The following is a 23,578-nucleotide window of genomic DNA, read 5'->3' as shown; positions in this document are numbered from 1 at the left end:
CTGAAGGTGCTGGAAGCCGCTCTCCCTACCCCCATACCCTGACCTGTGGTCTTTCTTCCTCCTCTTTCCCTCCTCTCCCTTCCTGGATCCAGAGCTAGTACCTTCTACCTGGGGGGACTCCTTTCCCCATCCTCACTGCTTGGGGAAACCTCTTTTTTTCTTTTCTTTTTTAAAGATTTTATTTATCTACTTGACAGAGAGACAGAGAACGCCGGCAGGGGGAGTGGGAGAGGGAGGAGGAGGCTCCCCGCTGAACAGGGAACCCAACACGGAGCTCAATCCCAGAACCCTGGGATCATGACCAGAGCTGAAGACAGACGCTTCTCCGAGTGAGCCCCCCCAGGAGCCCCTTGTGGAAACCTCTTCTCTTGACGGCACTATAACCTCTGCCTGGAATGCCCTTCCTTCTCTCCCTGCCCTTTAGTCCAAGGAGAAATTCCCACTTCCAAGCTGAGTTTCTCAGACCCCCAGTTCCTGGCTTGCTGACCCCTCCCTGCCCCCACTGTGTAAGTCCCTCTCCTAAGGCACTATTTTTTGCCATTATTTGTTAACCTGCGCCCTCCTTAGGGTGGTTTATTTTCGTCCTTCTGTGCTGTTTTCATTTAAATGACTCGAACACACTGACCAAGACCATGGTCTCAAATTCTTCAATTCTCCCCTTTGACCAGCATTGCTCAGCCAGAGCTGCCTTCTTGTCCTGCATCTCAGTCCAAGGGGGGAAGTCAGGAAGGATGCTCACCTCCCCGACTGTTTGCTGCCGCACCTCTCACTTTATTTTTTTTAATATTTTATTTATTTATTTGACAGAGAGAAAGCACAAGCAGGGGAAGCAGCAAGCAGAGGGAGACCGAGAGGGAGAAGCAGGCTCCCTGCTGTGCAGGAAGCCCATCCCAGGGCTCCATCCCAGGACCCCAAGGTCACGATCTGAGCGGAAGGCAGACGCTTCATCAACTGAGCCAACCAGGTTCCCCCACCGCTCTCACTTTAGATAACACCCTGGGATGAGCCACAGAAAAGAACCCTTTTTAAACTCTGCTGTGGAGTCAGGTTTGCTGTCAAAACCCCCCTGTAACACCAAGAGGCTGGATGACACGCCAGGAAGAGCAGAGATCCCCCCGCACAGGAGAAGGGCCTCCGAGCCTGACTTAGCAGGAATGCCGTCCTCCGTTCTGTGGCCACCAGCCTGACCAGGCCAGCCCACTGCTGGCTCCACAAGCCAGAGACCAGCCCCTTCCCCCGTGTGCTGTCGGGAGCCAGGAGCACCTCCTGGGGAGGGGGGCATATCCCAAGACTGGGACCAGTGGCAGCCATGGCAGTATGTTGCTTCATCGGATGTTTTCCCTCATGGTTTCTGTTAGCCAACTTAAATAAGTGCTTGGTGAAACAAACTAACACCCTTTACTTCCCTGCTGGACTTCTCAGTGTCTTTAACCTGCCAACAAGAGCTGTAAATTTCCAAGAGGTACTGTAGTCTTCAGGCTTCCCAGGCTCCTGTGACCACAAAGCCTCTTCCTAGAACATCACTCCAGGACAGTGCTCTTTGGCTTGTTATTTAGGAAACAATACTTTAAATTAAAGAAAATATAGTAGTTAAATGTCACAGGGTACAGATGACCCCTTCATCTGGAATCTGTAAATGGTCACCATTTCCCTTCAGGAAAGCCATTACCAAAGAAGAGAGTCCAAACTAGGCTTTCTTCCCCCAAACTGCTGCCTAAAATGACTGTTCATTCCCACCCTAACTTTTTCCTAGATGCGTTCCCACTGCCTCAGCCTTCACTACTCATAACTCTGCTGATGTTCCCCGGCACTTACGTCTCAGGAAGAATTGGAGCCAAAAGTTAAAGGAGAGAGGTAAGGGGAGCCTGGGTGGCTCAGTGGATTAAGCCTCTGCCTTAGGCTCAGGTCAGGGTCCTGGGATCGAGTCCCGCATCTGGCTCTCTGCTCAGCAGGGAGCCTGCTTCCCTTTCTCTCTCTGCCTGCCTCTCTGCCTACCTGTGATCTCTGTCTATCAAATAAATGAAATCTTTAAAAAAGAGAGAGAGGGGTGAATAGTTAAAACATTTTTTTTTTTAGGTTTTTGTCTGATTTCATGCCTTACCTACTAATTTACTCTTAATAGAGATTTCTGAGCCCATTTGTAGCTGCAGAGAAATGTTCAGCCATCATCTCAACTTCTCACACCGCTGCAGAGGGAGCCCACTAAGGACTCCCATGGCCAGTTGGCGGAGTTAAAAACAGCCAGCCAGACCAGTTCAGCCAGAGAGCAAGCCACCCTGGGAAGAGGGCACGGCCGCCCCAAGGCCATAGGGGAGCCCAAAAAGCATATTCTGTGATCACAATCACTTCTACGCACCAGCGACAGATCCTGGCATGTTGTGAAACCAGCCATTACTGCCCGAAAGTGGATTTCATTTTGCAGAGGCAGGGAATTAATATGCACGCTCAGTCTTTCCAAACTATCTATCAGGTATGGAGAGCCACTCTGGACACTTCGGTCCAGTAAAGCTCTGCCTAGGGACCTGACTAATAGCTTTACACTTTAGTTTGTGGATTAGATTCAAGGACAGTTTATCCCGTCATGCAGATGAGAATGTCAGACGGCTCACCTTCACCAATGTCCCCTGAACCCAGCGGCACACTTAATCCCACCAAGTCAAATGCAAAGTACAATCGTACCAGCTGGGGAGAGGTAGATGAATTGGAGAAAAGAGCTTTGAAAATAAGGATTAATGTTACCAAGTTTCGATCTGAAAACCCTTGTCTCCCCACACCCCACCCCCACCCCAGCGGTCTCCAGCTGTGTTCCTCCACGCTTAGCAATCTCCCCACATGTAGGGCAGTGCGGGGGTTCCAGGGAAATACACATGCATCTCTGCAGAATAAAAACCCATCTGCTGAGCACTTAGGCTGAGAAGCCCCATGTGGGCTCATCCTCATGCTAAGACAAGTCTTCCCATTTAACAGATCATAACGTCAAGAGTCACAAAGGTTTGGGCGCCTGGGTGGCTCAGTGGGTTAAGCCGCTGCCTTCGGCTCAGGTCATGATCTCAGGGTCCTGGGATCGAGTCCCGCATCGGGCTCTCTGCTCAGCAGGGAGCCTGCTTCCTCCTCTCTCTCTCTCTCTCTCTCTGCCTGCCTCTCTTTCTACTTGTGATCTCTCTCTGTCAAATAAATAAAATAAAATATTTAAAAAAAAAAAGAGTCACAAAGGTTCACAACATACCCAAGGTGGCTCTCGCAGCATCTAAATCACAGGCAAGGCTAGCGATGGGGAAGGAAATGGACCTCCAACCTCCCTACATCTGAAATGCAGAGTGTCCAGCTCCTCACTGGTGGGCTGCCATCGCAGAGTCTGAATATCGCTGAAAATGGAAAACGTCACACTGGTTCCTGCTGTAAGCGCCCAACGATGATGACTCTCCTGCATCGAGGGCTCCCTCTTTACCAAGCATAAGTCTTCACAATTTACATCTGTTACCCACCTCATCCTCATGACCACCTCGCTGACAAGGTCTGAGTCCTGTCCCCCAATTTACAGAGGAGGAAATGAAGGTCGATCAAGGTCAAATGCCTTTTCAAAAGTTTAAGAGCCAGAATTCAAATCCAGACAAGAGAGGCTGGCGGCAGGGTCCCCACCAAGTCTAAGCCTTTAGTTTTTCCACCTGCCCTGCTGTGACTTCCCAGCACGTGGACTTCTTCCCCGTTAGACTGATAGTTCCTTTGGTGTAGTAACCAAATTCCATTCATCTTATATTTAAACATACACACACACACAGACAACCTAAGCACCATCCATGGCACATAATGCATTTTTAATTTCTTCCAACAATTAACCCTATTCTTTTTTTTTTCTTGTTAGGTTCTCATCTGATAGGTAAGAAATCATATATTATTTTGGTCCCATTTTATAGGCAAGAGTTTAACTTATCTCTGCAAAGACCTTTCAGAGTTCATCAAAAAATAAAAAACAAGTTCACTTGGAACAAAATGCCAGGAGTTGTATGTGAAAAGCAGATCTCCTGAACCCAACACTTCAAACCCTCGGGAGGAAGTTTAGGGGAAAAACTGGGGAAACCAATCTGAGATCATCTCCCCAGTGATCACCCACAAACTGCCTGCTGAAAGCCAAAGTCTAGGGAGATTCTCTCCTGCAAGGTTTTGACGGGGACCTGTTTCAATCCTGATGCTACTAGAACCAACTGGGAAACATTAAAAATACACGATGTCCAGGCGCCACCCCTTACAGTGGCCCTGTCGGTCCAGGGAGGGCTCCAGCTCATCAGGATCTTTTCAAAACTCCCAGGTGCTTCTAACATGTAGTCAGAGATGAGCCCTGATATAGTGCACTCAAAGCAGAAAGGATTTATTTGTCAGTAGAGAGACTGAAAGAACATTCCCAAACCACAGCCCAAAGGACTGAGCCTCACCTGGGAATGGGGTGTTGTCTCTTATGAAGGCTCTCAGAGCACCTTCATAGCCCTGGAAAGGGCTTCTGCTCGCAGCCCCTCTCTAGAGCACCTCGGAACAGCCCGCAGCAGGAACCCCAAAGCACACTCACAAGACATCAACAATGTCTCCATCATCCATCACTGGACCCCTACAGTGGGAGGGTATGTTGTAGGCTCTCAACAAACATTTGAAAGTCTAGGGCAAAGGTGATCGACCAGTTCTCAGGAAATCCAATAGGAGGAGAATAACTCAGATGCTGAGGCCATGGATACTCTGAAAGCACTTGTGAGTACTTGTTTCAAACAGCCAGCATTTCATCAGAGCAGCCAAGAGCTAACTGAGCTCTGCATTTTATTCACGTGGACCAAGACTGTCCGAAATGGTTTTATGTGCAATCCAACTTAAGCTTCAGAGCAACCCTAAAAAGCAGAAACTGGTATTAATTTGAATTTTATGGATGAGGAGACCGCAGTTTATAAAGCAACTCGGCCAAGGTCAAACAGCAAGTAAGTGATAAGCCTGCTTGGTACAGAGTCTGCATGCCTCCCACTCCGCTGCCCCCTGGATTCTCTGGATAAGAGACACAGCCACAGAGAGAATTGGAGAAAGAGAGCACAGATGTCCACAGACTAGATCCTCTGCCCCCCCCCCCAACAAGAGTTGCAGGCAACAGCATGACCTTGTCGTGCTGAGAGACTTGTAAATTCTACCAGTCCTCTTAGATTGGGGAGACCAAGATGGGGTCATTGAGGTCACCCAGTTGATTCTCCCTATCTAGGGAACCCCTAGCCATTCTGGGGATGTGGGAACCAAGCTCTAAACAAGGCTCTGAGGAAAAGGGTCCCCACCTTGCTGGGATCTGCACCCTCTCCACCGGAGGAATCCACACCGCTGAGACCACTTGACATTGGGTCCGTGGAGCACACCCTGCGAACTCCACTAGGAATCTGCTGGGTCTGGCTCCACCCTAATCTTATGCACATTTCAGGAAGGAGCTCATGTCCCACTTTCTTCATGAACTTCCACTTCCCACCCAGGTGTCTCTTCCCTGAGTGAGCATTTCATCTCTTCTTATTGGGTATTTGTGAGAACTTGGTATCACTCATTAACTTCCCTCCGTGTAAGTCTTCCGCCCACACTGTGCTGTAATTCCCCGAAGGCAGCAACCATGGCCTGCATGCCCTTGAATTGCTCAAGGTTACCTAGCACAATACTTCTTGCAGAAAAGATACTTAAATAAATGTGTTGATTAAGGCATAAACTTCAATAGTACAAGGCACTGGGAAGAACTCAGATCCGAGCTTTAAACCCAAGTGCATTTGCAAGCTGCCTACTTAGAAACAAGGTCATCCTTAAAGACATCTCTTAATCAGGGCTAATTGCAATGATACTATTTATATACATAAACCAATGTGCAGAAAGCACCCAATAGATGCCTGAAACATAGTGTGCCCTCACTAAATGTTAGTTCCCTTTCCCAAAGCACCCTACCTGAAACTGATGACACCGAACATGCCAGCAGATGGGACCCAGGCCAAGTTGGCAAATGTACTTTACAACACAAAGCCCAGAGATCCTGGTCCAGGAGGCTGGACTCAAGGACAAAGTAGGAAAGACAAGGTGATTTGACTCTAAAGGGGCCTAAAATGAGGTTTGGGAGATGGTGAGATGCTAATCAACTGGAAATCAGAATTATATCAAGAACCACTTCCAACCCAAAGACTGACCTCAGAAGTGTGCTGGAGACGACTGTCTGTCACTTTGTCACCACTGGAAGGTGAGTGTAGTGTTCAACCCTGAGGCATCACTGGCCCAGACAGTCCTGGTTTAATATCCCACGGCTAGGGGTCTGGCCTGTTCTAAACCCTGTGGCTGTTTACAACACAATGAAAATGTGCAACTTAGGATAAAAATGAAGCTATGCATCTATGGGAAGGAAGGTATGCATGGGATCTGTCCTTTGAAGGATCATTAATGATCGAAAAAGAACTCACAGCATATTCCTTCCAGAGCAGCTTTGAGACACTACAGTCTGGAGAAAAAGACAGAACCTCTGCTTCTCCTATGAGCAGTTGATTTTGTGCCCACCTGCCTCCTCCGAAGGACAGGAGTTAGCCTCCAGAATCTCTGGCTCATGGGCCAAAGGATGGTCCCCAGTGACTTGCCGGCTTCTCCTCAAATGAATCCTGCCTCACAGGTGCTTGCAAACACTGAACTGAGGGGATAAGTATTCCTAAAGTGCTCATGCCTTATGCCCAGTGCTGCGACCGTGACAGCTATGGTTCCATCATTAGAGGTCAAGAAACCCAAGAATGGGAGAATAAACTAACAATTTACCAAGCATGGGTTAGCACCCAGGCTAGGCAGCCACAAGCAAAAATGAAAACAGCTAAAAGTGTTGAAAAAGGCATTTGCCCATATCCATTCCAGTTCCCTCTGCTGGGTCTAACACTTCCTTCAGTGAAGTCTGGTCCCTTTATTTGACGTCTTCCCGGTTTCCGCTGCTGGGAACTCATTGGAGCAGTTCTTGCAAGCTCCCTGCCCATTTTATCCACCTTTCACAGATCACCTTTTTCACCAAGGCTTGAGTGACATGACATTTCCAAGGTCAAAGAGCTAGCTGGTGGCGGAGCTGGGATGCAAGACTAGTAGTCCCCAAACCACCTTCTCAGTCCGCCACTCCCACCCTTCGTAAAGCACCGCCAACCTGAGACTGCACGGGGAGGGCTACAAGAGTGGGGACAGGTCGAAATGATTGCGAACTTGTGTCCGATCCTGTGAGTCCGAACTCCCCCCCCCAAAAGTGGTGTTAGACTGCCCCAGGAGACCACTCTGGCCCCGCTGAGGAGGTGGATGGCCCGTCACCATGACAACGCTGAGAGGTCCTCCCCCTTCTCACTCGCATCCCCCTCCTGTGATGGTCACCTGGCTTGCCTTCCAACATAGGTAACGAACGTGATGCCCGTCCCACCTGGAACACGGAGGCTGGGAAAGGCGGCATCTAAGCACGGGGCCAGCCCTCTCCTCATTGGGGAAGAGCCAACCAGACATTGAAAAGGGTGTCCACGGGACAACTGCGCATTTACACAATAGTCATTCGGGGGGAACATCGGTGCCAGATCCCAGACCTCTGGCTGAGTCCAGCGCGTTCTCATTCCCTTCTGAGGCCGGGCCTGCTGCGTGGTTTCATTTAATTGTGTATTTTTATCTCTTGGTGTCTGTGGCCAGATGCCTGTAGGCAGTCAATGCCCTTTTCCATCAGTTCAAGCTAGAAAATGTACCTGCCATTGCAGTACTCGCTTCGCTGGGCTGCTGACTTATTTTAAGAACTAAATCTTTTCTGTTACTCTATTTTTCACTCTGGGGTGTCCGCGCGGCAACACCCACCTTTGCGACGCGCGTCCGGGGCTGAGCCCTCCGCTGCCGCGAGAACGCAGCGCCACCTCGTGCCCGCGCGCTGCTCTGCAGCCGCGTTCCAGCCGCCGCACCCTTGACAGTTTCGTGCTCTTCCGCAGAAATTTCACACGCGCTCTTCCCTCCTCCCATAACACAGCTTGCGTGGCCGTGTCCTACTTATCTTCTCTTAAAGATAAATAAGTTAAGACACAAGGCTCCGGCGAGAAAGCTGAGTAAGTTTTCCACTTGCCAACTCGGTGTCGTACTTTCCAAGTTCGGCGGCTGTCATTTATCAATGATGAGCTAGCTCTCCTGTCATTTATCAATGATGAGCTAGCTCAGGGGAGAGAGGACTGATGCACGTCCCAGGTGCCCAGAGCACAACCGTGGAGAAAGACAGCCCTCCCGCGGGACCCGGTCCGATCGTCTTGGCGTTATTTAAACCTTTCATACCAGCCTCCCGAACTCTAGGTGCAGGATTTTCCTCACAGCTTAGGACAGGGACTCATACGCCAAGACGGAGAAAGTCCGTCCTCTGTGGGGACTGAAAGTAGAGATGGAGCTGCTCACTGTCCCCTAAACTCACTGTCCCCCTGCTTCCTCCTCAGTGCAAGAACCAAGTCATCCTAATACTACCCAATAGCCCTGCCCTTCAAAATCCCAACTCTTTTCAGATATATAGAGCAGGTTTTTATCCTTCGTACCAGGATAGATAACTCTGGGTGGTGTGGGGGAGGGAACCTGTCCTGCACACTGGAAATGTTTAGTAGCATCTCTGACCAATACCCACTAAATGCCAGTAGCATTCCTCTCCCCACCTATTATGGCAATCAACCTATCTCCAGGCATTGCTAAGTGCTCCCTACAGGTGCAAAATCACCCTGTTGAGAGCCACTGCTCTAGAAGGCAAGTACATCAGAATATAACAATAAAACTAATAACAACTCCTGTGACGGCTACCAGTTAAAAGGCACAAATTGTATGCTAAGAGCCTTATGAAAATATTCTATTTAATCTTCTGCAATCAAGAAACCAATCTGTGTTAACTCTCCAAGGAAATATTTACATTGCAGACTGAAGCTCGAGGGGTTAAGTAACATGGCCAGCCTCACACAGCTGGTAGAAGATCTACCATTTTAAACCAGGCTTTTATGACTCCAAAACCTGAGCCTGTCACCATCTCCAGATCCTGAGATCATAGATTACAAATATTGCTGGAACATCTCAGTTCTCCAGAGTATGCTAACACTGTTCCATACTATGTCCAGATTTATGTTTAAAGACATAAACATTGTAGCTATTCTCTCTAGGAACACCAACCCTAAGTGTTAGTTAGAGGAGTTGTTGTTATAGGGTCATGGAGAGACCCGGGGGTCAGTAACTGACTGTAAGGTCTTTATTTAGGGTCAATTATTTAAGCTCTCAAAGTGCCTGTTTATTCATCTACAAGACGAAAAGTATTAGTTCGATCAGTTTCTCAGCTGTGGCTGCACACTGAAAATATGTGCAGAGCACTGAAAAAGGAATGCCTAGGCCTCAGCCCAAGCCAATTAGACCATAATTTCTGGGGCTTGGGCAGTGACATTTTTTAAGTCCCAAGATAACCAATGTGCAGCCAGAATTGAGACCCCTGGCGCTGGATGAACTCTAAGATACTCAGGTTCTGTGTTTCTGCCTTTAGGCCCAACTCCCCTCAAGCTGGATGCCTTCTTTTCTCTGTTCCCACCAGGATCATAAGACATACGAAGGCTCTTTGGGGGAGTTTCTTCGTCTCATGAGACCTCTTGAACAATTTCCTAAGAGGCCCCCACTGTTGCAACTGCCATCTGGTCCCTGAATTAACCATCTCCAATATCATTCTGCCCACCAAAACTATGGACCCCACCCCACTGTCTTGTGGTTGCTGGGGGTTGGAAACCCTTCCAAAGGACTGGGGGGGGGGGCAGGGAAAATGACAGAAGACAGCTGTGTCATCTGAAAGACTATCCTCTTCCCAGCCTCATTGAGCGCTTGCCCTGTCCGACTTGAATAAGGTTAATTCTAATCCCTGTCTTTCAAGAGTGAGAAAATCTCCCCTTTCTGGACATGACTCACCCACTCCTGTATCAGCTGCCAAAGGAGAGTGACAACGTCTCACTCCGCAGGTGCCTGAGAGGATCTCGGGCCACAGAACAGCGGCTTCGGGCCCTCTAAGCTCCAGGCTCTTTATCCCCTCCTCTGCCTCCTGTCTCCCAGCCTTCCCTGAGGGACTCTCTCACCACAGGGGGCTTCGCACACTACTTCTAGGTACAACTGGTAATAAAAGAAATGTGTATCCATGAAGTACTCCCCAGATGCCAAGTTTGTCTATTTTCATGGGGTTTCACCTATTGTTCCCGGGTACCCACGTGAGAGATTATTAGTGTTCACATTATTTTTATCATCAGCATCATCACCCCATCATCATCAACCCGTTTTACATGCGAGGGACCCGAGCTGTCTATATTCACTGTTCCTGCTCCCCAGCCGTGGTCGCTGCGATTGCACCAATTATCCGAACGACGGTGGCCCATGAGTTCTGCAAGGGCGAAGACCACCTCTCGGTTGGCTCACCACGCAGCCGGCCCCTCGCCCCAGGGAAAGTCAGGCTGCAAAGACAGCAGAGAGGCAGCTTCCTGGGAAGTGGGCAGACTCTCAGGAGTGCGGGCCTTAAGGGACACAGAAGAGAGTCTTCAGGGAGGAGAAAGTGGTCAGTGGGGACAAAAGCTGCCAAGACACCAAGGTTTATCCACGCAGAGCGGGGGGAGGGGGGGTGCTGGAAGAGAGAGGGCAAGTTGAGTGGGTGGGAGGTGAGGAAGGAGGGGACCAAGGAAGGCACCAGATCAGAGGAAGGACCCTCCACCTACTTCTCTCCTTCCCTGTCCTGACCCACCAGCGCTACCCCACTCCACCACCCCTGGCACCCACACTAAAGAGACTACTTTTATCTTGGACAAATTCATAGAGCCCCTTTGCCCTCTCTTTTGGGTGGTGGGTTGGTTGGTTTGCACTTTGTTTGTTTTGGCTTTTGTTCCTCACCAAGGTGAGGAAGGAGGGGACAACTCACTGGGGCTTTTATTTCCTATTCTTTCCTCGGATGCTTTCTCTGGGAGAGACTGGAGCGTGTTAAAAGCTGATGGGAAGGGTCCAGCGGAGAGTGAGAGGCTGGATGTTCCCGGAGTCGAGGGCAGAGCGGGGATCCGGGGAGGAGAGAACGGCGAGAAGGACGGCTTTCTCCGGGGCCAGGGACAGCTCCTCGGTCGCAACCCGAGAGAAGGCCAAAAAGCGGGCAGGGGCCGCGCACCTCCCGGTGGGCAGCACCTGCGGGGGAGGCGCGGCCGCCGGGTGGACCACACGCACCCTGGGCCGCACGACCCTTCAGCCCCTCGGCCCAGGTGAGGAACCGGAGCCCTGAGGGGACAGTGACTCCCGTGCCGCCGGCAGGGGGCAGAGCCGGGCCGCGAACCAGGTCCCTCCGCAGCTCCCGCCCGAGCTCGCCGCTGGGGCAGCCTGCGGCCCCCTGCACTTCCGCGGCAGGAGGCCGGGACCCGGGGTCTCCGCGTGTCTTCGGAACTGAGGTCTGCCAGACCCCAAAGGCCAAGATCTTTCCTGCGCCCGCCGGGCCCCTGCGTTTGATCAGGAAGGGAAGAGACGCGAGGCTCGGGGGAGCCCACCAAATGGGACTTGGTCTGAGCTTGTAGACTCGTCCTGCAAGCCAGGTATCGAGGTGGCGGGGCTAGGGGTACCTTTTCTCCGTCCTTCTCTTCGGTCCTCACCCTCCAGACTCCTCCCTCTCAGAGCAACCTAAACAGCACAGGTAGGCCCGGTCCTATCGCGAAGTGGCCCAGCACCTGACCCAGTGCCGTCCGAGCGCATCATCCCGGACTCAGAATTGCGGTCTTTCCATGGGAGTCCACCCCAAAGCCCAGCAATCTAATTAGAAACCTACCCAAGGGAAGGCTTTCTGGTGCGGAATAGGATCAATATCCAGGAGATGAATTTTGTTACAATCATTTCAATAAGTGCGTGCGTTTCATTAGGCCACAGAAGTCCGGCCGGCATTCACTACTGAGCTGCCTACCCACTTTCTGAGCTGTCCACCCTAAGACTTTTCCATCTGGGATGGTGAGAAGGGTTGTGTGCCCTGAGTTACTGGGAAGGATACTACCGCCCCTCCCACCAAGGATCCAGACAAAGGGGAGGAGAGGGTCAGCTGGGACCAGAGCTCCTGAGGCCAGCATCCCAGGTTCTAAAGCTCTCCTGTCTGTGCCCTAGGATCCTGCTGGCCCCCCCATCCAACAGAAAGGGAGGTGGGGGTGGGGGTGGGGGAGTGGGGTGGAAAAGCTCAACCGCCTGGGCCGGGTGGCCAGCTTCATGCAAATCTGTGTTGGGTTTACCAAGCAACATGAACAGCATCCGGCTTCCTGCCCCCCTCTTCTTCTTTAACTTTGTTCTTCCCTCCGTCTGGGTTTCTGCTAGCCATGGGGGTCCCATCCCCAACCTTCCACCTCTAGCTGGGTTGTGGGTGGGTGTAAGAAGGCACCAGATCAGAGGAAGGACCCTCCACCTACTTCTCTCCTTCCCTGTCCTGACCCACCAGCGCTACCCCACTCCACCACCCCTGGCACCCACACTAAAGAGACTACTTTTATCTTGGACAAATTCATAGAGCCCCTTTGCCCTCTCTTTTGGGTGGTGGGTTGGTTGGTTTGCACTTTGTTTGTTTTGGCTTTTGTTCTGTATTGTTTTTTAACTTTCTTGGACCAAGCTTCACAATAGGAAACAAAAACCATGGGAATTCCCAAACCCTACAATGGCAATAAGCCGCCTGCGACAAAGCCCCTTCCCTTCCTGGACCAATGCTTGCCTGTCTTCAAAATGAACTGGAGCTAGATGAGCTTGTACGCTCCTCCTGGCCCTTGCACTCTCACACGCTCTGACCTTGAGTTTGACTTTGAGACACAACATGGCTTCCTCCCAGGAGGAGATGGCTCTGGACAGAGATTCCAAGGAAAGGGTGAGAGAGGGCGGGTGCCCCTGTCCCAAGCCAATGGGAACGCAGTCCGTCCTGCTTCCTCCAGCCCGAGGGCTGCCGTAGAATCACCAGGAGAAACTGAGGGCAGGGGTGAGCAAAGGGAACTGTCGTCTTAAACCAAAAAGAACGTAAAACAGCCAAGGGACCCTGCTGAGACTTCTGTTTTCCATCTCGTCCTCTCCTTCTACCCAAACTGGACCCTACGATGCCTTCCCTCCCTATCACGTTTGTTTCTGGCACTTCACAATTTCCTAGCACTTTCAAATTCACTGTTGGGTTGAATCCCCCAAACCTCTCATAGATAGAGCCAAAATGATCACCTCCATTTCACAGATGGTGAATGTGTAAGTGGGCCATAAAGCCCCATCAGGAGGGGATGGGGAGCAGGAGGAGGGGACGTAAGATTCAATGGAAAGCCCTCCCAGACTTTTTCTTCTGGAGTCAAAAGCAGACTGAAGCCTTTATAGGATGTTCACCCCGCTTAGCCCTCCCTCACCTTGTCCTTTCATTTTACAGCCTTTATCCTACAGCTCACAAGTTAGAGTTGAGAGAAGGAGAGGCTCTGTTTTTCTATCACATCTCTCCTCTTGCTGGGAGGTGCTGAGGATTCATCATTTGATCTGGGGAACAGTGGGGATGAAGCAAGTGAAAATCGCTGGTGAGGTCTGCTAACCAGAGGCGGGCAGCGTCAAGGGAATAAAGGAAGCCTTGCTTCTGGCTTAACTGAATGCCTGACTTTGCATCTGTTACTGAGAAATTGTGTCCCCTCAAAATTCTCAGGTGCAAGCAAGCCCTAACCCCCAGGACTTCAGGGTGTGACCGATGTGAAGGTGATCACAGAGGTGATCAAGTTAAGGGGAGGTGGGCCCTAATCCAAGAGGGCCCATTATTAAATGTCCTTATTAAAGAGAGGGAATATGAAATGCCATGCAGGGGGGAATGTCCATACATATTCCCGTTACCGTTCCCTCGGTAAACAGTTCTTTCAACAAAAAAGAATGAGACACAGTTTGATGATCCCTGGTCATTAAAGAGCCAGAACAGAGCTTTACTTATCCATCCTATCTCCAAAGTCTAGAGCAATGGGAGTACTCAATAAATACTGTTAAATCAATTAATTCATCCACAATCAATAGCTTATTTAATTTAGGAGAAGCAAAGACACTCCCTATAACTTCCCAGTAGATACTAAATTTGATACAATGTGTCATGTAAACAAAGGCTTGCAGACTTTTTTCACATGTAAAAGACTGACTCAGAATAGAATCAGAACATTTCATTTTTTGCGTTTTCCTTTCCAGCCCTTGTCTTTATGCATAACTTAACGCAGGTATGATTTAATGTTTTGTAATCATAAACATAGAACTTTGACATTGGGTTGGGTTTTTGTTTTTTTTTTTTAATGCTTGTCGTATTGAAGGCATTTTTCTCTAGCATTTCATAGTCTTTACCATTATCACTGATAATGGATGCAGGAGGTCACTTGTTTTCAAGCTGCCAGCTAAAGCAATTTTACTTCCAATGTCCCTGAACGAAAGGGAAACAGGTAACGGGCAGGCTCCATAGCTCAGTGGTTAGAGCACTGGTCTTGTAAACCAGGGGTCGCGAGTTCGATCCTCGCTGGGGCCTCTTGTTGCTTTCTAATTTTTTTTTTTTTTTTTAAATACATCTTCCCCTTTACGGAATAGAAATTCCAAAATGGAAAAACAATTTCTGAAAAAGCTACTTCTAGCAGGATTAAAAAATCACTCCTGAAATGCAAATGATGGGCGTCCTTCCAGTGCGTGACCCGGAAGAGAAAATCCTGGGCCGATAGAAAGAGCAGGAAAAAGAAAGATAAGCCGTCCTCGGCGACCCGGCTTTACCGAGACCTGCCACTCGGTTCTCGCCGAGGAGACGCGAGGCCGCACGCGCTCCTTTTCAACGCCCTGCAAGTCGAGCCCCAGCCCTGCATTAAGAAGCCGGAGGGGCGTGCGCGCCGGCTTCCCGGGGTGGCGGGCGGGGCGCGCCTGGGGCGCTGCAGGGGGAGGCGGCGGGCGGGGCCGGCGCCGCGCCTGCAGGGACGCCGCGCGGCCGGCGGGCGGCGCTACCGCGCCGGCTCCCACTCGCCTCCCGGGAGGCTGGCGAACGCGCGTCCCGGCCGCCCGCCCCGCCCCGCCCCGCCCGAGCGCGGCCAACGTGGCCAGGACGGAAGCGGGCGTGGTGGCCGCCACGTGGCAGCCGCACCCCCGCGTCCAGCCCGGCCCGCAGGGCCTGCCCCTGCAGAGGGAGGAGGGGCGCCTCCCGAAAGTAAACAGCCCCGGGCTGCTGGAAAGCGGGCGAGTGCGGCCGCTCTCGCTTCTGCGCGGTTTCCCTGAATTAATTCCCGAGCGCCGCGGGACTGCGGCCACCAGAGTCTTTTTCAGAACAGGCGATTTCCCCCGGATTCCTTTTCCCGTATTTCGGGACCAGGGGCTGATCACGGGCGATCGGCCGCGTAGCCGCGAGCGTCCGCGGCCACGGAGGGTCCGCAGCGGGGCTGATGTGGACCGGGCTGTCCGCGCGAGCGCAGCGCGCATCGGAGCTGCACGATTCAGCACCAGGAGAACGTCAGCTCTCCCCCACTAGGAGTTTTTGGTTACGTGCTGAAACGATATTGTGGATATACTGGATGAAATAAAATACGTAATTACATTAATCTTACCTATTTTTTTAATGTGGCTACTGGAAACCTTTACATGACTCCCATGGCTCCCCTTTGCAGCGTCCGATTTCCGTTGGATGGTGCTGCTTCAGAGAGCCCACGTCCTGTGTGACCTTGAGTTCAAGTTAATTCTTAACCTGTGCTCCACCGGGTAAACCTGGGCTCAGTCTTCCTCATGTGTGGGTTTCCCAGAGCCAGCACTGTGTTTGGCAAGCAGTAAGGATAGCAGTGGTTGAAGTGGAATTAAATATCTTTCCAACATAATAAACTCCACGGGGGCAAGGAAATGTCTTTTCTCTTCTTTCTTTTCCTTTCTTTTCATTTCATTTTTCTTTTCTTTCTTCTCTCTATTCTTTCTTTTTTTTTTTTTTTTTTGAGATTTTATTTATTTATTTGACAAGCAGTGGTTGAAGTGGAATTAAATATCTTTCCAACATAATAAACTCCACGGGGGCAAGGAAATGTCTTTTCTCTTCTTTCTTTTCCTTTCTTTTCATTTCATTTTTCTTTTCTTTCTTCTCTCTTTTCTTTCTTTTTTTTTTTTTTTTTTTTTGAGATTTTATTTATTTATTTGACAGACAGAGATCACGAGTAGACAGAGAGGCAGGTGGGGAGAGAGAGGGGAAACCAGGCTTCCCGCTGAGCAGAGAGCTCCTGAAGCTGGGCTTGATCCCAGGAACCTGGGATCACCACCTGAGCAGAAGGCAGAGGCTTAACCCACTGAGCCACCCAGGTGCCCCTCTTTTCTTTTCTTTATTTCATTTTTGATTTGAGTATAGGTGACAGTGTTGCATTCAGGTTGTAGGACATAGTGAATCAACTTCTCTATGCTGTACTCAGCACAAGTGTAGCTACCATCTGTCACCATATAGCACTATTACAATATCATTGACTCTATTCCCTAAGCCATTTCTTTTATTCCCATGATTTCTTCTGTAATTGGAAACCTGTATCTCCCACTCACCTTCACCCATTTTGCCCATGCTCCCTCCCCAATCTCCCCTCCAGAAACCATCACTGTGTTCTCTGTAGTTATAGGTCTGATTCTGCTTTTTGTTTATTCATTTGTTTTTTAGATTCCACACCTGAATGAAATCATATGGTGTTTTTCTTAAGAGAATGTATTTCTCTCTCTTTTTTTTTTAAGATTTTATTCATTTATTTGACAGACAGAGATCACACGTGGGCAGAGAGACAGGCAAAGAGAGAGGAAGAAGCAGGCTCCCTTCCAAGCAAAGAGCCCAATGTGGGGCTCGATCCCAGGGCCCTGGAATCACGACCTGAGCCAAAGGCAGAGGCTTCAACCTGCTGAGCCACCCAGGCGCTCCAAGAGAATGTATTTCTGAAGCTTAGTTCACTTTGGGAACCAACTAGACATTCTACCTTGGCTTGTGAGATTCTAGCTCTGGAACAGCACCCTCCTACTTTGGTTGGTTACTGGCCGTTCTGCAGTCAGGACAGCTGCTGCTAGGGACGCTGTGGAGGTGAAATGCTCAGAGTGCTCCGAGGAGATGGGCCCCACTGGTGCAAAAAACAAGACCCATAGTGATCCCACAAAGGTCACCACTTCAATGCCTGGATGCATTTTTGTAAGATCATTTCAGGTCCTCAAGTACCATAATACCGAGCCTGCTTGCTTTGAGTTACTCAATCCTCAAGTAACGTAGCAGGAAAAAGATGCCTTTGAAGCACCCCAGTCCTCTCCCTCCAGCAGGACCATTACTTACGCCGCCGCCCCCCTGTCTGTCCTCTCCCCAGCAGGCCTCTAAAAAGAGCAAGCACAAGCATGTATGCCTTTTTCTGAATTTCTCAAAACCTTAGCCTCCAAGGAAGCCAAAACCATCTAGGCTATGACCTAAATGATTGTTCTCTCAGCACTGGCCCCTTTGTGACAGCTCACGGGCCTTGCCAGCCAATTTCTAGAAAAGAAAGCCACGTTGCCAGAGGGGGATATGCTGCTCCTTCCCTACCCCCTGCCAAGCTTCCTGGCATTTCAGGGAGACCTGTTCAGTTCCCTCCCCTAGACCTGCCACCCTCCTGTTCAAAACCTGTGTCCAGAAGGCAGCCTAGAACCTGAAGGACATGGTCCTTTGATGCATGAATTCTGAGCACCTTACCCCCCAGGGCTCAAAACACTTCTAGGCCAGACCCTAGTTCGGCCACATGTCGTCAAAGAAAGATTTTACAGAAAAAAAAATGAGACAAGTGAGTTCAAATACTTGTTCAAGAGGTCAGTCCAATCTCCCCAAACTGACCAGGATGTCCAGCCATCTTTTGACAAAAGGATCCAGGGTAGAATTCCTCCCGCCTTCATGTTGGTGTCTCATCTAAGAAGATGCTAAAAGTGTAAAATGTCAGGGCTGGGTGCCTATCCTAGAGAGTGTTCATAAGAGTTACAAAGATAGGCAAAAGTAAAGAAAAACAAAAGCCATAAGCTAGGCCCTAAAGGAAACAGCTGAAAAAATTATCTAAAAATGATCTTCAGAAAATGATGACCAGTGTTTGGCAGCTCTCTTAAGAGCAGAACAGGAGGAAAAAGAATCAGAAAGAGGCCTGATGTATTTAGGTTAGGTTAGCCTACCATTAAACACTGTTAAAGGAAAAAATGGAATCTGCTTCTTTGGAAATCTAAAAAAAGCTGTGCAGGGTATGTCCAACCATATAGAAAGCAGTGATTACATGACCTCTGAAAATCCTCAACAAACAGGGCATTTCACGTTTTTGTTCTTAAACCAGACTGCCTACACCGTTCTGGATGATTTGCAGGATTTGGAGAACTTCCTAAAGACTGGGATGGTTTCCTCTCTTGGCTCTTCTGTTCCTCAAATACCTGTCTAAAAGCCACCGGCCCTCATGGAGGGCCCCGCACGGGGGGAGGTGCTCAAGACATTGAGAGGGGCTTTGGTTCAAGTCCAGCTGAACGACTCCCTCTTCCCTCCTACTGTGGTCTAGGGCAGGTAGCTTAACCGCACGAGACTCCCTTTCCTCCTCTTCAACAGACATTACATGGCAACACATAACCAGCAAGGTTTTGAGGTTTCAGATAATGTATATAATCTTGGCACATAAGAAGTACTCAAAATGTAGTTATGTTCATGATGCTATTGGCCAAGTCAAATTAGGGGAAGCTGGAGTTTCGGACCAGGACCTGCCCCTAGTCAGTCTGTGTGCTGCAGCCTGGGACAAAGGAGAAGACCATTTTAAAGGAGCTTTCCTTGAAACATGTCTCTACAGGCCTCCTCCTGGAGCTGGGAAGAGGCAAGAGAGTGAAACAGGGCTCTTGGGCAAACAGTAGAAGCACACCAGATTTCTTAATGTCAGGCGAACATCCGAAAGATCAAAGGATACAGGACCGACGGAGCAAATATTGATTTATTACCTTAAGTTGTAGGCATTTATGAAATAAGAGAGACGCGCAGTGGGAGTCCAAGGCTAACAACCACTGCCCAAGGTTAGCCCAGCACCCTGGCGCTGTGGGATCCGATGCCTCCGCAGAAGCAGAGAAGGAGCACCCCTCCATTCAGATGGCAAGGTTCCTGCAGAGAGGACAGCTGCTCCGGCCCTGAGTCAAGTTCCCTCTACCTGCCCCACCTCCAGCTCTGCCTCCCATTCAGCTAATGCCCACCTTCAGCAGCCCCACGAGCAGCTTCCACGCGGCGACGTGGTTCTTCCCTGGCACGTGCCCTGGTCAGCCACCCTGACAGAAGAGGCCGAGGGAGACTTCTGCCAGCTCGCCTCGGCTGTGCTGACGGCTGGACCCGGCCCCTGGGGGGTTTCAGGCTTGGCTTCCTCTTGCCCTGGAGGCCTGGGGACAACACTCTGGCTCTCTTCTTGGTACCAGGCCTTTGAGACGCCTTCCTGCTGCTTGTGGGAGAAGCTGGCTCCTTGGAGGGGCCTTTCTGAGACGACACCCGCTCTGGGCTGGAGGCTAAAGTTGCATTGGAGAACTTTCTAGCAGCTTTCTCCGACTGCTCCTTTAGTAAGTCCAAGACTGTCTCTGGGAAACAAACATTTATTTAGTGAGAAACAGAAATCCTGGCAAGGAACCCTAAGGGAAACACCACCCAGGATACCCACGACTACAGGAGGGTTCTTTCATATAAATTCTTTTTAGGAGCTCCTGGCTGGCTTAGTGGTAGAGTATGTGACTCTTGATCTCAGGGTTATAAGTTCAAGCCCCATGACTGGCCTTGACCTAAATATACTGCTTTTAATAAGTTCACTCCAGTGATCCATGGCTCTGGAATAGTTACTCTCCCTCCTCTATCAGCCCTTCCTGAATCCCCACCCTGCCTCTGCCCCCTCTAGGAGTCCCTCCGTCCCCTGGGCATCCTTCTCTACCAGAACCTCAGTGTTAGATTTATTTCTCCATTTGCCTGCACTACATTTAACTCTGGGCTCCTCCAGGTCAGGTTCACTTGGTAGCCCCAGGGATTAGCACAGTGAGTGCTGCAAACTCAGGGCTGAATGAACAGTGCCCGACGAACTGAAGGACGGACGGAGGACCACGGCAGAAGCACATGTGTACACACGGCAATGCGGAGACGTAGAGACCGAGCCACAGGCACAGTCCCCATCCAGAGCAGAAGCCCTCGGCGGGAAACAGACCTCCCACCCTGGGAGGACTGGAGCGTGTTTGCAGAGGGCACCGTGCCAGCGCCTCGAGGCCAGGGCCTGAGCCCGGGACAGAGACAGACTCACGGGCGAGCGGCCTGAACGGGACACGCTTGCTCTTGGTTTGCACCGGCACTGGCTTGTACTTGCACTTGCCGGGGGGTGCTCGCCTGAAAACAGACAGAGAAAAGTGAGGACACGAGATTCTGAGGACGGGACCAGGAAGCCCAGGTCATACATTTGCAAGATTTGGATTCAGCTCTCCTTGATCCAGGGGGATGGGAGAAATGGAGTAGGAAACAGGAGGAGAGAGAACAGGGACACGGCAGGCTCTTGGGACAGAGTGTAGTGAGGGGTCAGGGGCACAGGCATGGTGACTAAATTAGGTTCAAACTCTGGGGATCACAGGCAAGTAAACCTTGCTGAGCATCAATTTCCACATAGATAAAATAGAAAAAGTAACAGTACCCATCCTTGCAGGAATAAATAAGAGCTGTGTGGGGCGCATGGCTGGCTCAGGCAAGGGACCAACTCTTGATTTCAGCTCAGGTCACGATCTCAGGGTCCTGGGATGGAGCCCCGCATCAGGCTCCCTGCTCATTCAGGAGTCTGCTCCAGGATTCTCTTGCTCCCTCTCCCTCTGCCCCTCCCCCAAACACATGCAGGCACGCATGCTCTCTCCCCTCAAATAGATGAATAAATCTTAAAAAAAAAAAAATAAGAGTGTGTACTTGGCATATTGTAAGTGACTGATCAGTCATTTGTAAAATTATTTTTTTAAAGATTTAAAAAATGACACTCGACACAGGGCCCAACACGTAACGAGTGCCCCGACAGATGATGATCACGGTGAGGAGGAGGATGTCGGTGATGGGTGACTCCCTTTAAAGAGAGCCCCCGGGGACTGCCAGCCTCTCTGCCTATTAGAATAAGAACTTCGTAACTGCTGTCTCCTGGGTGCATCTTCTGAAATAAAACAGCCCCTGGAGACAAGGAGCACTCGCGATTCAGAGCAGACATGGAACCTTCCGGCCAGTCCCCACTGCCTCCTCCTCTGCCTCCCTTGCTCCAGCTCTGTCTCTCCCTGTTGTCAGCCTCATCCCAGGTGGGGAAAAAAAGTAATTTCCTTTATTTAACAGACACTCACCTAGTGCTTTGGCGCCACATGAATGCTTCATACGTATAACTCACCGAAACCTCATGATAACCCTAGGATCCCCATTTTACAGGGGGAAACTGAGTCACACAAAGATTAAAAAACAGGTGCAAGGTCACACAGCTAGTTGGTAGCAAAGTCAAGTTTTAAGCCCAGGGTCCAGGGTCTGTAACTCTCAAGGAGGGCAAGAAGAAAGGATGGAAGGAAGGGGGGAAAAAAATCACACGGAAATGAATCATTTGCTCCTCAAAATGTGTCATAGGTGCATTCAGAGCCAGCCAGGCCGTGTGCGTACGCAGAACAGTGTCTGGATCCAGATCCAGACTCTGGAGAAGTTTTGCAGGTCCGTCCGGCTCCACGTGATGACCACCGAAGAGAGAGATGCTGAAATGACTCTGCTCCTCGGTGTCCCTGTCCTGGACCCTCTCTTGCTAGCTGTCCCTCAGGTGATTAAGTTCCCTTGGCCAAGCTCAGCTAGCTTCCCCATGGAGTGACGGCGCGAGTCTGTCCCCCAGGGGTTCTGTGAGCCCGAAAGGAGAGCCCACCTGCTCGGCACCCAGCACAGTGCCTGGCACACGGCGACAACTCAGTGAGTGTCCCAGCTGAGAGAAAGGTGAGCCCGTAGGCATGTCTTCCAGGTGGACAGGCTGTAGCTGTTTTATGGCTGCTCTTAGGAGAGAACTAAGGAGCTCGCTGATCCCCCAGCCAAGCCAGGAAACTGCCAAAGGGCAGACAAAGTGATTCACACAGGAAAGCTCTGAGGGGAAAGAGCAGAACTCCCCACCTGGCCACTGTCTGCCGCCTGAGGCGCCCGAACTGGGGTGCTGGGTTGACTGTCCCCGAAGCATGGGAGACATGCAGACCCGCGGGGGGGGGGGGGGGGGGGAGGGGGGCGGGTAAACCAGCCCAGTCCCTACGTCGCCCCCTCGCAATCCTGCAGGTGCCATTCGGAGAGCGCCTCAGGCTCAGCCTCAGGGACGGAGCTTCTTCCAGGAACCCCCGAGAACACAGAAACCGAGAACCCACTGCCCCAGGGAGCAGCACCGGGCCAGGCCCCTGAGCCTTGACCCACATGCGGCAGCGCCCAATGGCTGAATGTTGTCTGAACACCCCCCCACCCCGCCATAGGACCAATGTAGCCGCACAGGGAACTCTGCTTCAAGCTGATTTTGGGGGGAGACTTGCTTGCTTTGGGGTGGAATCTGGAGATAAATCCAAGCACTGCCCCAGACCCTCGGGCTGGACCGGTGCATCTCCCTCCCAGGAGAGTGAGGACCACACGCCCGACACCCTCACAGATGGGAAGCTGTCCTGTGGCCGTTGTCTGGGCAACTGGCTAGCCTCTGAGAGAGGCTGGCAGAAGAGCAGAAGTCAACGGTGTGGAACCCACCAACTGAGTAAATATTGCCACAGAATTCCAGCAAGGGTTGGATGAGACACTAAGAAACCAGTTTAAGGTATTTGCCTAGACCCTCCTATATTGTTGGTGGGAATGCAGGCTGGTGCAGCCACTCTGGAAAACAGCATGGAGGGTCCTCAAGAAGTCGAAAATAGAGCTACCCTGTGACCCAGCAATCGTACTATTGGGTATTTACCCCAAAGATACAAATGTGGTGATCCGAAGGGGCACGAGCACCCGAATGTTTGTAGCAGCAATGTCCACAATAGCCAAACTATGGAAAGAGCCCAGACGTCCATCAATAGATATATGGATATAGAAGATGTGGTATATATACACAATGGAATATTACCCAGCCATCAAAAAAAATGAAATCTTGCCATCTGTAACAACATGGATGGAACTAGAGGGTATTATACTGAGGGAAATAAGTCAATCATAGAAAGACAATTATCATATGATCTCACTCACATGTGGAATCTAAGAAACAAAATAGGAGCACCACGGGAAGGGATGGAAAAATAAAACAAGAAGAAATCAGACAAGAAAACAAACTTTAAGAGACTCTTAACGCTAGGAAAGAAACTGAGGGTTACTGGAGGGGAGGTGGGAGGGGGATGGGGTAACTGAGTGGTGGGCATTAAGGAGGGCACATGATGTGATGAGCACTGGTATTATGTAAAACTGATGAATCACTGAACTCTACCTCTGAAACTAATAATATACTATATGTTAATTAATTGAATTTAAATTTAAAATGTTCAAAAAATTAAAAATAGGGACGCCTGGGTGGCGCAGTTGGTTAAACGACTGCCTCCGGCTCAG

General features: G+C 50.4%; 1 non-coding gene across 1 annotated transcript; it reads left to right on the top strand.

The window, feature by feature from the left end:
• Positions 1-14,457: 14,457 nt before the first annotated feature.
• TRNAT-UGU lies at positions 14,458-14,530 on the top strand. The gene has a single exon. It is a non-coding gene; the product is annotated as a tRNA-Thr (tRNA).
• The last annotated feature ends 9,048 nt before the right edge of the window (positions 14,531-23,578 follow it).

Source organism: Neovison vison, chromosome 10, assembly GCF_020171115.1.
Source record: "Neovison vison isolate M4711 chromosome 10, ASM_NN_V1, whole genome shotgun sequence".
Taxonomy (NCBI): domain Eukaryota; kingdom Metazoa; phylum Chordata; class Mammalia; order Carnivora; family Mustelidae; genus Neogale; species Neogale vison.
This window is presented reverse-complemented; position numbering and strand designations above follow the sequence as displayed.